Genomic DNA, 12533 nt, shown 5'->3' with positions numbered 1-12533 from the left:
AAATCAGGAATCTCCACTTCTTTTTCTCCCTGAAACATGTAGTTTAGGAGCCATGCAGGGTTCCTGATACTCCCATCTTATTTTGCCTACAGTTCCTGAGCAGTGTGTGATTCCTGTTAGAGAATCAGAACTGGGAGTCAGGAGTCCTGAGTTAAATTCCCAGCTCTACCGCTGGCTTGCTTGTGATATTAGTCTTTAAACTCTCTGTGCTTCGTTTTGTAAAAAATCAAGATAATAGCACTTCCCTACCTCACAAAGATAAATTACATTAATGACACTAGAAAGTTGTACCATTTTAACTATGTCAGTATAGTTAAAATTGCACAATCCCCCTAGTGTGGATGCAGTTATAGCAGTATAAAGGAGCTTTCTACCACTACAGCTATTCCCATATGGGAAGGGAAATAACCATACCAGTATAAGTAATTTTTATACAACTGTAACTGTGTTCACAATAAGGATTTCACTGGTATAACTATTTCAGTAAAAAAATCGCACCCGCTAACCAAAATAGTTATACTAGTAAAACCTTTAAATGTAGACTAGCCCTAAGGTGTCAGGGGCCATATAAGTACCTATAAAGACAGATCTATAAAATAACCTTTAGGGGCTCTGATGTAACCAGCAAAGGCATTCAAGGGTTACAGATGAAATGCTGCTTCTAGAAATTAATGTGAAGCACATCCACTTGTGCATACATTAGCCATCTACCACCTCAAAACTCAAAAGAGAAGGCATAGATTATAGGTATCCCCGACCATAATAGCTCCATCTATTGTCCACATACCAAAATGCTTTATGAAATTTTTGGCTGAAAAGTACAATAAACTGCTGCCTATACACAATAATTTTCTAAGGTAAACAGGTTTTTTTTCCCTTTAAGAAATATCCCAAAGCACCAATCAGCAAAATTTCAGCTTCAGACAATCCAAACAATCTTATCTTTACTTATAACAAAATCTCCATTTCTATTGCCTAGGTTAGAACCTATATGCCAAAATTTCAACATACCGTGAATTTTTACAAATAATTATAAATAACCCCTAACAGTAAGGTGTATAACTGTCGTCCTCCCCCTCCCCACCTACCCCGAGCCACTATAAATGTTTTATAAACCTAATCTGTGATTTGCTTCCACACAGGTGGTGGGGGGGAAGAGGAATGAGGAAAAAGTTGACATATAATAATGGATGAATCGTAAATATTCAGATGTCTCTAAGGCAGCAAGGCTGACAACACCACAATGGTATCTCCAAAGAAAATAGAACTCATTACAAGCCTTAGTGCACAGGATCCTTAATAAAACATGAAAGAGAAGACATTCTTAATTAAATCTAGAGCCTTCTTTCTACTTCTGAAAAAAGCTAGGGAGAAGGTATGATGCTATACATGAAAGTTTTATACATGCTGAATGATTATGAATTCCCAGAGGGGAGGTTAATATCAAAATTCAGGCTATGACGAAAAGGCATCAAGTATATGCCCATAAGGCAAATCTCCCTGATGTAGTTTTCCTGACAGCAGAAATATGCCTGTGAGTCTGTGATGAAAAATCAGAAAAGCATATACAGATCTGTGCACCACCTCCTGAAAGTGCCATCAGTGAACTCCTGACCGCAATCACAGTAACTAAAATAGGCACTTTCTAAATGCCACAAGAAGGTTGATTTTAAAATTATATTTATATCCCTACCTGCCAACATTATAAAAAAATGCCCTTCTGCTTTTTAGAAACCACAAGTCACTTTGGTTACTATAGAAATATCCTTTAGACACCTGTCAAAATATTTTATTTTGTTAATATCATAAATTTGATAAAATGCCTCATTTTGATGACAAAGTAATTATTTTACCTAAACTGAGCACAATAATTTATCACTTTCCTGCGTACATGGGGTTAAATTTCTACAACCATACTGTAGACAGTGTTCTTTTGGATCTCACTGAAGGTCTGGGGAATAGGCGGTCAGGCCTAATGGTTAGAATCAGGTGCCTGGAACTGGAGCCAGGGTCAGAGTCAGGTGCCAAGCCAAGGTTCATTGCCAGAGACAGCGTCAGGGGCAGGGCATAGGAGCAGGGACCTGGAGTGCGTCAGGAAAGCAGGAACCATGAACAGACCGGGGTCTGGAATAAAGGGGACAGGAACAGGCTGGGGGGCAGGAGTCAGGCAAACAGGCAGAGTTCGTAGTAGCCAGGGATTCACCAAGTTGCTCAAACAACTTCCCGTACCTCTGCTTTAAATAGTGCATCCCAGCCAATTGGCGGGGCCGGACATCTTCCTCAATCAGCGTTATGGGGAGAGCCTTTGTGAGCTAGAGCTTAGCTAGCCCCCTTCTCTACTAGTTTGGGAAAACTATTGGGTGGTGGCCACAGTCTGAGCATGGTCTAGGGACTCACAGGTCCTGGTTCAAGGCCCACGATCTTACACACTCACTCAGTAACCGATAAACCCTTATCAGAATTTGTGAGGAAAACCTAGAATGCTGAAGAAAGTAGTGCTGGTTATGCATAAAGTGGTAGTCTATCAAAATAATAAATAAATCTTTCAGTTAAGACCTAAAACCAAGATTTAATAACCCCACGTGTGGTCATTAAAGATCCCATGGCATTTCTGATATTTACTTCCAGTGCCTGGGCCAAATTCCAGTTTAGATAAGTAAGTTACCTAGGCAAAATTCCCCGGCAATATCCATTAAATGTTATATTCTTCATTTTGTCCTAAACTATTGTGGAGTGTTAATGAGAGCTGAATGACTACCAAGTTCCTCACCAGCAATGACTGCATTTCACTAGAGTGTATGTATAATTATACACATCCACATTATATTATACCAGATGGGTGAAATTAACAGCTTAATAAATTTCATGAAAACATTGGCAGGTTCATGGAATTTTACTGTGCTACTTTTAAGATGTTTTGAGAAGCAATGTAGTAGTGAGGGGGAAATTGAGAACTTGGTTTGTGATCATTTAAATCCACAATGGTGTACTGGGTTTTATTTTGTGCAGTGAGAGATCAATACTGCAACATGAGGCACTTATGATACGATATAAAGCTTTACGTGGTCAGCAGACAAAATTAGGGCTATTTGGTGGAAGTCTGAGGGCTCTTGCAGGATCTTCCCTCAAAAGTTTGCAAAGAATTCTCATACTTTAAACCAGTATAAATGACTTCAGCAATCCAAACAAAAAGCATAATTGTTAAGCATCCCAAGCACTGGTGGAGGAATAACCAATGCAGATAGGGAAGTGCACAGGGGCCTGCACAATTTGGGGAGTAGAGCTGCTGCAGTGGTCCAGAGTGTTATTGAGCACCTGGAATCCAGGCCAGAGCAATGCTCCACCACTCGGTACCCAGGGTCACAATACAACTGAAATTTGGCCAACCCACGCCTCCATAATGCCAGACAGACCAGTGGCTGGACCAGATTTCAGTGGTGTTGTGACCCCATGTGCACGGTCACAATGCCTATCAAATCTGGCCCACCCATCAACATTCCCTTTACACTGCACACACAAAGTAGATGTTTCCAGAAGCCTCAGCAGTCTTGTTCTGAGCTGGCTTTCTGTCCACTTGACGAGTATGCTGGTGAAAGCACTCGGTCTTCTATCCACCCAATCTGCCTTCTCATACTTATTAAACATTACACTCAGGACGTCAAATTTTAGAGACCTCATCTGACAGAGAGCCTGCAGTGGCACAACATCGTCTAACATCGTGTGAGGGAATTTGTTCGGTATAGACCAGACAGGAATGGGCCACCTCCTGAATCACCAATACTTACTGCAATATCATCTGAGGCCTCCCATCCGCACAGTGACCTAACATCAGTCAGCTTGTGAAAATTGACAGGATCACCTGGCAATAACACATAGGTGCATACTAGGGTGACCAGGTGTCCAGTTTTTGACCGGAACATCTGGTCAAAAAAGGATCCTGCAGGCTCCAGTCAGTACCACTGACAGGGCCGTTGACTGTCCGGTTGGCAGCGCAACGCAGTGGGGCTGGCAGGTTCCCTGCTAACCTCCACACCGCATGGCTCCCGGGAAGCAGCTGTCATGTCCCTCCTCTGGCTCCTATGCGTAGAAGCAGCCAGGTGGCTCCGCATGCAGCCCCCAGAGCTCACATTGGGCGGGAAACACGGCCAATGGGAGCTGCAGGGGCAGCACCTGCAGACGGGAAAGGGCACAGAGCCACCTGGCCGTGCCTCCGTAGGAGCCAGAGGGGGGACATGGCGCTGCTTCTGGGAGCTGCTTGAGGTAAGTGCTGCCCAAAGCCTGAACCCGGGACCCCCTCCCAGGCCCCAACCCTCTGCCCCAGCTCCAGCCCTGATCCCCCTCTGAATCCCTTGATCCCAGGCCAGAGCACCCTCCTACACCCCAAACCCTTCATACCCAGCCCCACCCCAGAGCTCACACCCCCAGCTGGAGCCCTTAACCACCACCCCGTGCCCCAACCCCCTTTCCTAGTCCAGAGAACTCCTCCCCTCATTTCTGGCCCCACCCAGGAACCTGCACCCTCAGCCCAGAGCCTGTACCTCTTCCAGCACCCCAAGCCACTCGGCTACATCCCCCAGCCTGGAGCCCCCTCCCGAGGGATAGCTCAGTGGTTTGAGCATTGGCCTGCTAAACCCAGGGTTGTGAGTTCAATCCTGGAGGGGACCTGGGGGCAAAAATCTGTCTAGGGATTGATCCTGCTTTGAGCAGGGGGTTGGACTAGATGACCTCCTGATGTCCCTTCCAACCCTGATATTCTATGAACTCCTCATTTCTGGCCCCACTCTGGAGTGAGCAGGGGGCATGGCCTCAGAGGAGGGGCGGGGCAGGGGTGTTCAGTTTTTTTGCAAATAGAAAGTTGGTAACTCTACTGCATATTTCACAAAATGTGCCTGCCTAATGTAACACTTTACCATTGCTTGTAATTTCTAAGTACACCAGAACAGATGTCATTTGTCACAATCCAGCACAGCCATCTTATTTTTATATATGAGTATGCATGTGCAGAGGATAAACAGAGAGACAGAGATCCACGTCGGTTAAGTTTCACATTTCTATACTACTATTCTAGCAATAATTCACAAGAGACCGGTCTGGGAGTAAAATGGTCACAGCTATTTACTGATATATTTAAGGGCTTATTAACATTTGAGAATTAATCAGGAATAAAGTAGGATGTGAATTTAAAGTGGATTAACTACTCCAGTTTACATCCATATAGGTCGCTGATATTCCTTGCTCTGGAAAAAGAGCATCCATATATAGATTTAATTAGGAATACTTTCCAATATAGACAAGCCCTCAGGGCCGCCCCGGGGGGGGGGCCAAGAGGGGCAATTTGCCCCAGGCCCCCACGAGTTTTTTGGGGCCCCTGGAGCTGGGTCCTTCACCCTCTCCGGGGGCCCCGGAAAACTCTCACGGGGCCCGGGCCCCCGGAGCATCTTCCGCTCCGGGTCGTCGTCAGCAATTCGGCGGCGGGGGGTCCTTCCGCTCCGGGACCTGCCGCCCAAGTGCCCCGAAGACCCGCGGTGGGGGGTCCTTCCGGCACTTCAGCAGCAGGGCCTGGGGCGGGTTTTCGGCAGCAATTCGGCGGCGGGGGGTACTTCTGCCCCAGGACCCAGGATCACTTGCTAGTAGAACCAACGATAATTGGCCCTCCAGTGGCCAGACAGGCTGGGAGCAGGCAGAAGCCAAATCAAGACACAACAGGCTAGGTAAAAAGGGCAGGCTGCTTCCTTGAGGTGGCAGTTCTGAGTGAAGCTGGGACAGAGAAGGAAGGCTTTTCCCCATCTTAAGCCAAAAGCCCAGCCTGGTCAGGGCCTAACTCTGATTGCACCTTTTGATTGAGCCAGCAAAATACTGATTTGTTTTACATAATAGAATTTAAGCCCAGGCAGCCATCTTAAGTTGGAGAGCAACTGACTGTTGTAAAATTAAAGAGTGCTTGCGTCATGAGATGCTCCACTGATTCAGGAGAACCTCTGACACCACCTCTCCATTGTATGACTCTCACAGGAGAAAAAAAATCTAAGAGATAGGGAATCATGTGTCATTGATTTTAACTGTGAATTCTTCTAATATGCACCAAACCAGGCAGCAACTATTGGTTCATCATTTGTACTGCATTTAGAGAAGTAAGCTACCAGCTGTGCTATAGCTATGTCCAATGTTACTCAACATCTAGCAAAGGAATGATTTCTGCAAAACAGAAAAATGTGAATGCTGGGAAGCCAACTGGGGGAAAAAACAATGACACTAAGCACAAAGCACACATTCACCTTTCTTCCTCCACTAAACAACTTTTTAAAGATCAACACCTGTTGAAGCAATAAGAAGAACTGAAGAGCTAACAGGTGTTCTTCCTCAGGGCAATCACCATTATGGTATCCATCAATGCCACTAATACAAGTCATAAAATCTTCTCCCCGGTTGTTGAGGATACAGAGTTTGATTACAACTTAGACTTCAATAGATAAAGTGAGGGTCTATGAGCACATAAGGAAAGCTTAGTGCAAAGAAAAGAGGAGGAATTAGATGTAGTGATATATACCAGATTCTGAAAGCAGCAGTGCTGATGGGTCTGCAGACAAGAAGAAATGAACAATGAATGAGCAAGATCTACATACCTCAAAAAACAAGAGGCCCAATCACAATTAACATTTTTAAGAAATTACACCAAACATTTTTATTATGAGGCATAATGCAATACAAATTGTGCACCTGATCCAGAAAATACACTGTATGAAGGCCCATTTACAGGATCTGCTATAGAAAAATTAGTTGAGAGAGACAGACAGAAGGAAATGCCACTTAGAGGGCACACAAGAACATTATACTAGGATCAAATCGGCAGGTGCAAAGTAGGACATATCTTTTGAGCAGCTCACAAAAGCGATTAATTGTAGTGGGTCAGAGAAAATAAAAGTTTGGGTAAATTCTCTCCAGAAACTCAAAGAAATGTCCTTAAAATCCACTGGAATACTCTATTGTATTTTCAAAGACAAAAAGTTGGCTCTCCAGAAGACTTTTTATATGTCAGGGATCAAAGTCATTCTTAGCAGGAATAGCAGTACTCAGAGAGGGGAAAGAATTGCAAAGGAGACAAGGAAATCCCTCCCTCCTTCTCCCTGTGATTCCTATATATGCTCAAGTCAATTCAAACACTGATTATACTTTGAAGACGGAGGGGTAGATTTTCTTCTACATCCAAGATCTATTAAGCACAGGTGAAAGGTCAGTTACACAGCTCCATGAGTTGGTGGGCTGTTTTGCAACAGCCTCAGAGCAAGTTAGGGCAATCTAGGGGCTACTGTAACTTACACCAGCTAAGGATCCACCTCCTCCCTCCCCAGCACATGCTCTGTGCCAGTGAGGAAGGTGAAAGGTTGTGTCAGGAACTGACTCTGACATCTTTACCCCAGCTGAGAGAAACACTCTTTAGAGACTGCACAAGGGGTCCACAAAATATTACGAAAAAAAATTCTCACCACACATCTGCATTGCCTAACAATTAAAACCAACAAATGGTGCGTGAACAATGCCGTAATACTCACATTGCATAAACATCAACATAAAAAAATCTCACTGCTTTGTGACAGCAAATCAGAAGTGATTTCCATTTTTTTTTTTATGACTAAGACGTCTTTGGTGAGTGGAAGTGGAATATATTTTTACAGTGCGGGAGCAAATTACATTGGAAAATGGATATATTTTTAAAACGTCCTCATACTAGTACTGCTAGTTGTGCTAAAGTCATGGACAATGCAGAGTCAAGGAGTAAGAAACAAATTAACAGAAAGTTTGACGAAAGTTATACTGATTTTGGTTTTATGGAATTTAGTTATGGACGACCGCAATGCATTGTATGCTTATAAATCCTGTCAAACAAAGCAATGAAATCCACAAAATTGAAACGACATCTCGCAACAAGGCAACTTGAGTATAAAGACAAATCGAGACTTTTTCCAATGAGAAAGAAGAAACAATCAACAGAAAACTCAAATGACAAATAACATCAGTTCCAGAAAAGGCTCTGAAAGAATCTTTCTTAACAGTGCTTCAGATTGCAAAGAGTAAAATATCCTGTACCACTGGAGAAGAACCGATTCTTCCAGCTGCCGTAGAAATGTGCAAAGTGATGGTAAGGGAATATGCAGCGAAGAAACTTAAAGCCATAACACTTTCTAACTACATAGTAAGAGAATTGAATAGCTTTCAAATAATGTAAAATGCTATCTAACTGAAAGGCTATGTACATGTGAACAGTTTGCAATTCAGCTTGATAAGACAACTGATGTTGGTAATGCAGCACAATTATTAGTTTTTGTTAGTTATGTTTGACTGGGGGAAATTTTGTAAGATTTTTTTTTTATCAGGAGTTACCAAAACAGACAACATGTCAGGAAATATTCAAATTATTGGATGATTTCATGAAAGCGGAATTGCTGAATTGAGAGAAATGTGTTGCTGTTTGCATGGACAGTGCTGCTTCTATGATAGGCAATCGGAATGGTGGTGTAGCAAGAATGAGAGCCATAAATCACAGGTAATTGTAACACACTGTACCTTGCATTGCCAAGCCCTTGCGTCAAAGAAAATGGAACCTGAATTACATGATGTGCTCAATGCAGCTGACACAGTTGTGAATTTTGTAAAGTCCTGGCCTTTGAATTCATATCTTTTTACAAAGCTGTGTTTAGAAATGGGTGCAGGATATGACAAATTATTGTTTCATACAGAAGTGAGTTGGCTATCTCATGACAAAGTGTTGGAATGAGTTTTTGAGCTTCACAAAGAGCTGCTGGGTTTTCTTTCAGTGCATAATCCCAAGAGTGCCACAAACTTTTCTGATCCAATATGGATTGCAAAGCTTGCAGACCTTGCAGACATTTTTAAATGGTGGAATGCACTGAATCTGTTCACACAAAAGGGCAATACCACCATAGTTGAGGTGAGTGACAAAATTACAACATTTCAGAATAAAGTAGAGGTTTGGAAAACTAGAATGAGCAGTGAAATCTCAGATATGTTTCCTCTATTGACAGATTTTCTGGATACTAAGAGCATGACAACTGAGTGACAGATCACTGCTCACCTTTCAACTTTGGCAGAGTACTTCAGTGTTTACTTTAAAAATATTAACATGGAGAAATATGATTGGGTTTGGGATCTGTTCTCAACTTTTGCTATGTTGTCTTGCCGTTTGAGTGGAAAAGCAGAACAGGAGCTGGTTGAACTGCCCTGTAGTTTCAGGAACAGACACCTGGCCAGTTTTGGTCAACTGTTGCTGCGGAGTACTCAGTATTAGTTACAGAAGCAATGAAAATATTGCTACCTTTGCCAGCAACATTTATATGTGAAGCATCATTCTCTAACATGACATCTATGAAGACAAAGTTCAGGTCACAACTGGAAGTGGAGAATGATTTACAAGTTTGCTTGTCAACCACCAGCCCAAGGATAGAAAGACTCTGCAGTAAGAAACAGGCACACCTATCTCACTGATATCTGTAAGTACTCTTATACTCCTTTTCTTAAAGCATTAATAACAGTACGTGTTTACATGAAGCATATGTATACTTTTGTCAATCAGTTTCTCGGTTGGGGGTCTGGGATTAACATCGCATTTCAAAAGGGGTCCATCAACAACAAAAAAATGGTGACTCTTTGCCTTAGAGTCAGGCCAAGAATGCACTATAGGAGTGCAAGGTGGAATGATCATTTATGTGAATGGCATGCGCACACGAACACAAATATATAATCTTCCCTGCATTATATTTTCTCCCTTCTTCATGTTTTCTCTGTTATCTTATTCCCAGTAATTTCTTGCTCTTTGCTTATTTTCCACACCCTCCTTCTCCTCTTTCCATCTATCCTCCTACTACACACTACCATCCTATCCAATTACTACTCACCAATCCTTTCATTCTCTATCCCCCGATCTCTTTATCCCCAATATACAACATTACACAATTGGTTAGGGAAATAATGGCTTTTGGGTTGAGAGGTTCATCTTTTTCTGAAGCATCTGGTATAGGTTACCACTGAAGAGGCAGGATACCAAATGTGATAGATCAATTATATGTTAAGGCCTATATTCCCAAGGAGCCCAATTAGCCAAGATATTGAGGAGGAATACTGAAATGCAATAGGCACACTGAGACATTAGCTGAATTTTCTTCCCCTTTCTTAATAGCATTTCTTGACAGTGAGAAAGTTACAAAAGACGAAAGAGGAACAGCAGCCCAATTTATGAATCATGTAAGGAAAGACGGAGCAAACTTGCCTAACATAAGGCCATTTTGTCAACTTTTTAGGATTCTGAGGACAATATCTAATTTGCATAAAATTAAGCAGATTGCAACATGATCTCAAGCAAACAAAGGAGTTAACATCACATTAGCATAAACATGTGGAGTAGTGGTTAATCATATGTTCACCACCAGGCATAGGCAAATTTCTACTCTGATGGCTCTATTTTACCTAATCTCAATTATCATTAAGAGACATGAAGTGTTTTAAACTAAAAGCCAACCTGTTGCAAGCCTTTTAGCAGGCATCTGGAAATAACCTTATTCCCTAGTCTCCAATGTCCAGATTTATTATGAGAGGCAACAGTGCCAACAGTACATTTGGTAAAAGGGAAGTGGTTAAATATACATGCTATGCTACTAACCTGTACCTCCACCTTACACATATATAGGTCACAAAAGAGGGATGCTCTTATCTTTTTAAAAGTGCTGGAGGTCATATCACAATCAATCATCCAACCAATTCCCATTTTCAGGACAGCTACTATATACAGTCAAACCCTGTCATAACGCGAAATCGCATATAACGTGATCGCAGGTTGGCTCCCCTTTAAGGTACAGTATGATACAGTATCATACCGTACCAATGGTCCCCAACACCACGGCAGGGGAGAAAAGCTGCAGCCCCGCACCTGCTGGGGACAGAGAATTCCGAGGCTGCTGGCGCCGTGCTCTCTGTCCCCAGCAGGCGGAGAGCTGCAGCTCCTCTTGTAGCTGGAGAGAAGCCGCAGCCCCGCACCTGCTGGGGACAGAGAACGCAGGGGCTGCAGGCGCCGGTGCTCTCTGTCCCCAGCAGGCGGGGAGCCGCGGCTCCTCTTGAAGCAGGCGGGGAGCCGCGGCCCCACACCTGCCAGGGACAGGGAGCACTGGCGCCCGCAGCCCCGGAGTTCTCTGTCCCCAGCAGGTGGGGAGCCACAGCTCCTCTCCCCTGCTGGGCACTAGGGGCACTAGGTGGTACACCTCAATGCACCGCTTTGAGGACCACCTGACTGATTTGAAACCCCGCTATACTGTGACCCCACATTTAGTGCGATGGGATTTTTTGGACTCCAAAGGTCGCATTATAGCAGGGTTTCACTGTATCTAATAGCACCGAATAACTGTTTTATTAGTGAAATGATGACATAAGACCTCTATTCGGTGTAAGAATCTTAATATTCTTTCCAAATGAGGTATAAACCTTCTTGGCCTAGTTTCTACATCTGGGTCTAATTTACACTTGCAAGAATAAGACTATGAAGGAAGTGAAAAAAATTAGTGGCTCTCCCTCTCAAACACACACCTCAGCTGTGTCTAAGCATTTGTCAGATTTCATTACTATTATTTTCAAGAAGAAAATTGTTTTCACACAGTTACAATACCTAAAGAGACTATAACATACATGTAATCTCTCTCATCTGCACAGCTAGTAAATTGACATTACCTAAAATGGTGGTTTACTTCAGATCTTCCACTCTACCCCTTATTTTCTTACTATGCAAAAATTAGAATTATACCATTCATCACACATTAATCTAAAAATTTGAAAATAGTGAAAATGAACTTAAAATAAATATTGCTACAGTATTTTTTTTACTTATATGGATCAGTGCAATATTCTGCATTACAAAGGGTTACCAAGTTAACCTTCGCTAATTTATATTTCCTTGCTATTTTTGAGCATTAATTTGATTCGATCTGTAATCTTGCCCCAATAATTCTTGTGCCTCTGAGCCATCCCACCAGATAAGAATAAACCTTCCTATATTTCCACATCCCTTCCTGCACTGATCACAGGCTATTTTACAAAATTTAAAGCTTTGCTGGAATAAGCAATTTTTAAACTTTTTAAAGCTTTGATACAATCTCTCAAAATAGTTTTCTTTTACAATGGTACATATAAAAGACACTGACCAAAATGACTGCATCGATAGTTTTTTCTCAGTGGCTGTATCTCTATTAGCATCTCCCCCAGCCCCCATCCTAACCCAACCCAAAGAAGCTAGCATTCTTGTTTCTTTGACTCTCCATTACTTTACGTATCTATCTGTGGGATGGTACTCTTATTAACTGCAGTTCCAGTAGAGCTACTGATTAGAAATCCATTATCTACTAACATCCTATTTATTATATTTTATGAAATATACTGGGCAAGAGACTCAGGTGGTGTAAACTGGTGCAGTTCCGTTGATTTCAAAGATCTGAGCTGTAAATATTGGAGACATGAACATCCAAAGTGGTTTCTAA

The 12533-nt window shown here is 42.5% G+C and overlaps 1 protein-coding gene across 1 annotated transcript in view; it reads right to left on the bottom strand.

The window, feature by feature from the left end:
• The window catches only part of DISC1 (DISC1 scaffold protein), a 356636-nt gene that overhangs the window by 168753 nt on the left and 175350 nt on the right, over positions 1–12533 (bottom strand).

The sequence above is a fragment of the Mauremys mutica genome, chromosome 3, assembly GCF_020497125.1.
Source record: "Mauremys mutica isolate MM-2020 ecotype Southern chromosome 3, ASM2049712v1, whole genome shotgun sequence".
Lineage (NCBI taxonomy): Eukaryota > Metazoa > Chordata > Testudines > Geoemydidae > Mauremys > Mauremys mutica.
The sequence above is the reverse complement of the archived record's forward strand: the minus strand, read 5'-3'. Positions and strand labels throughout refer to the sequence as shown.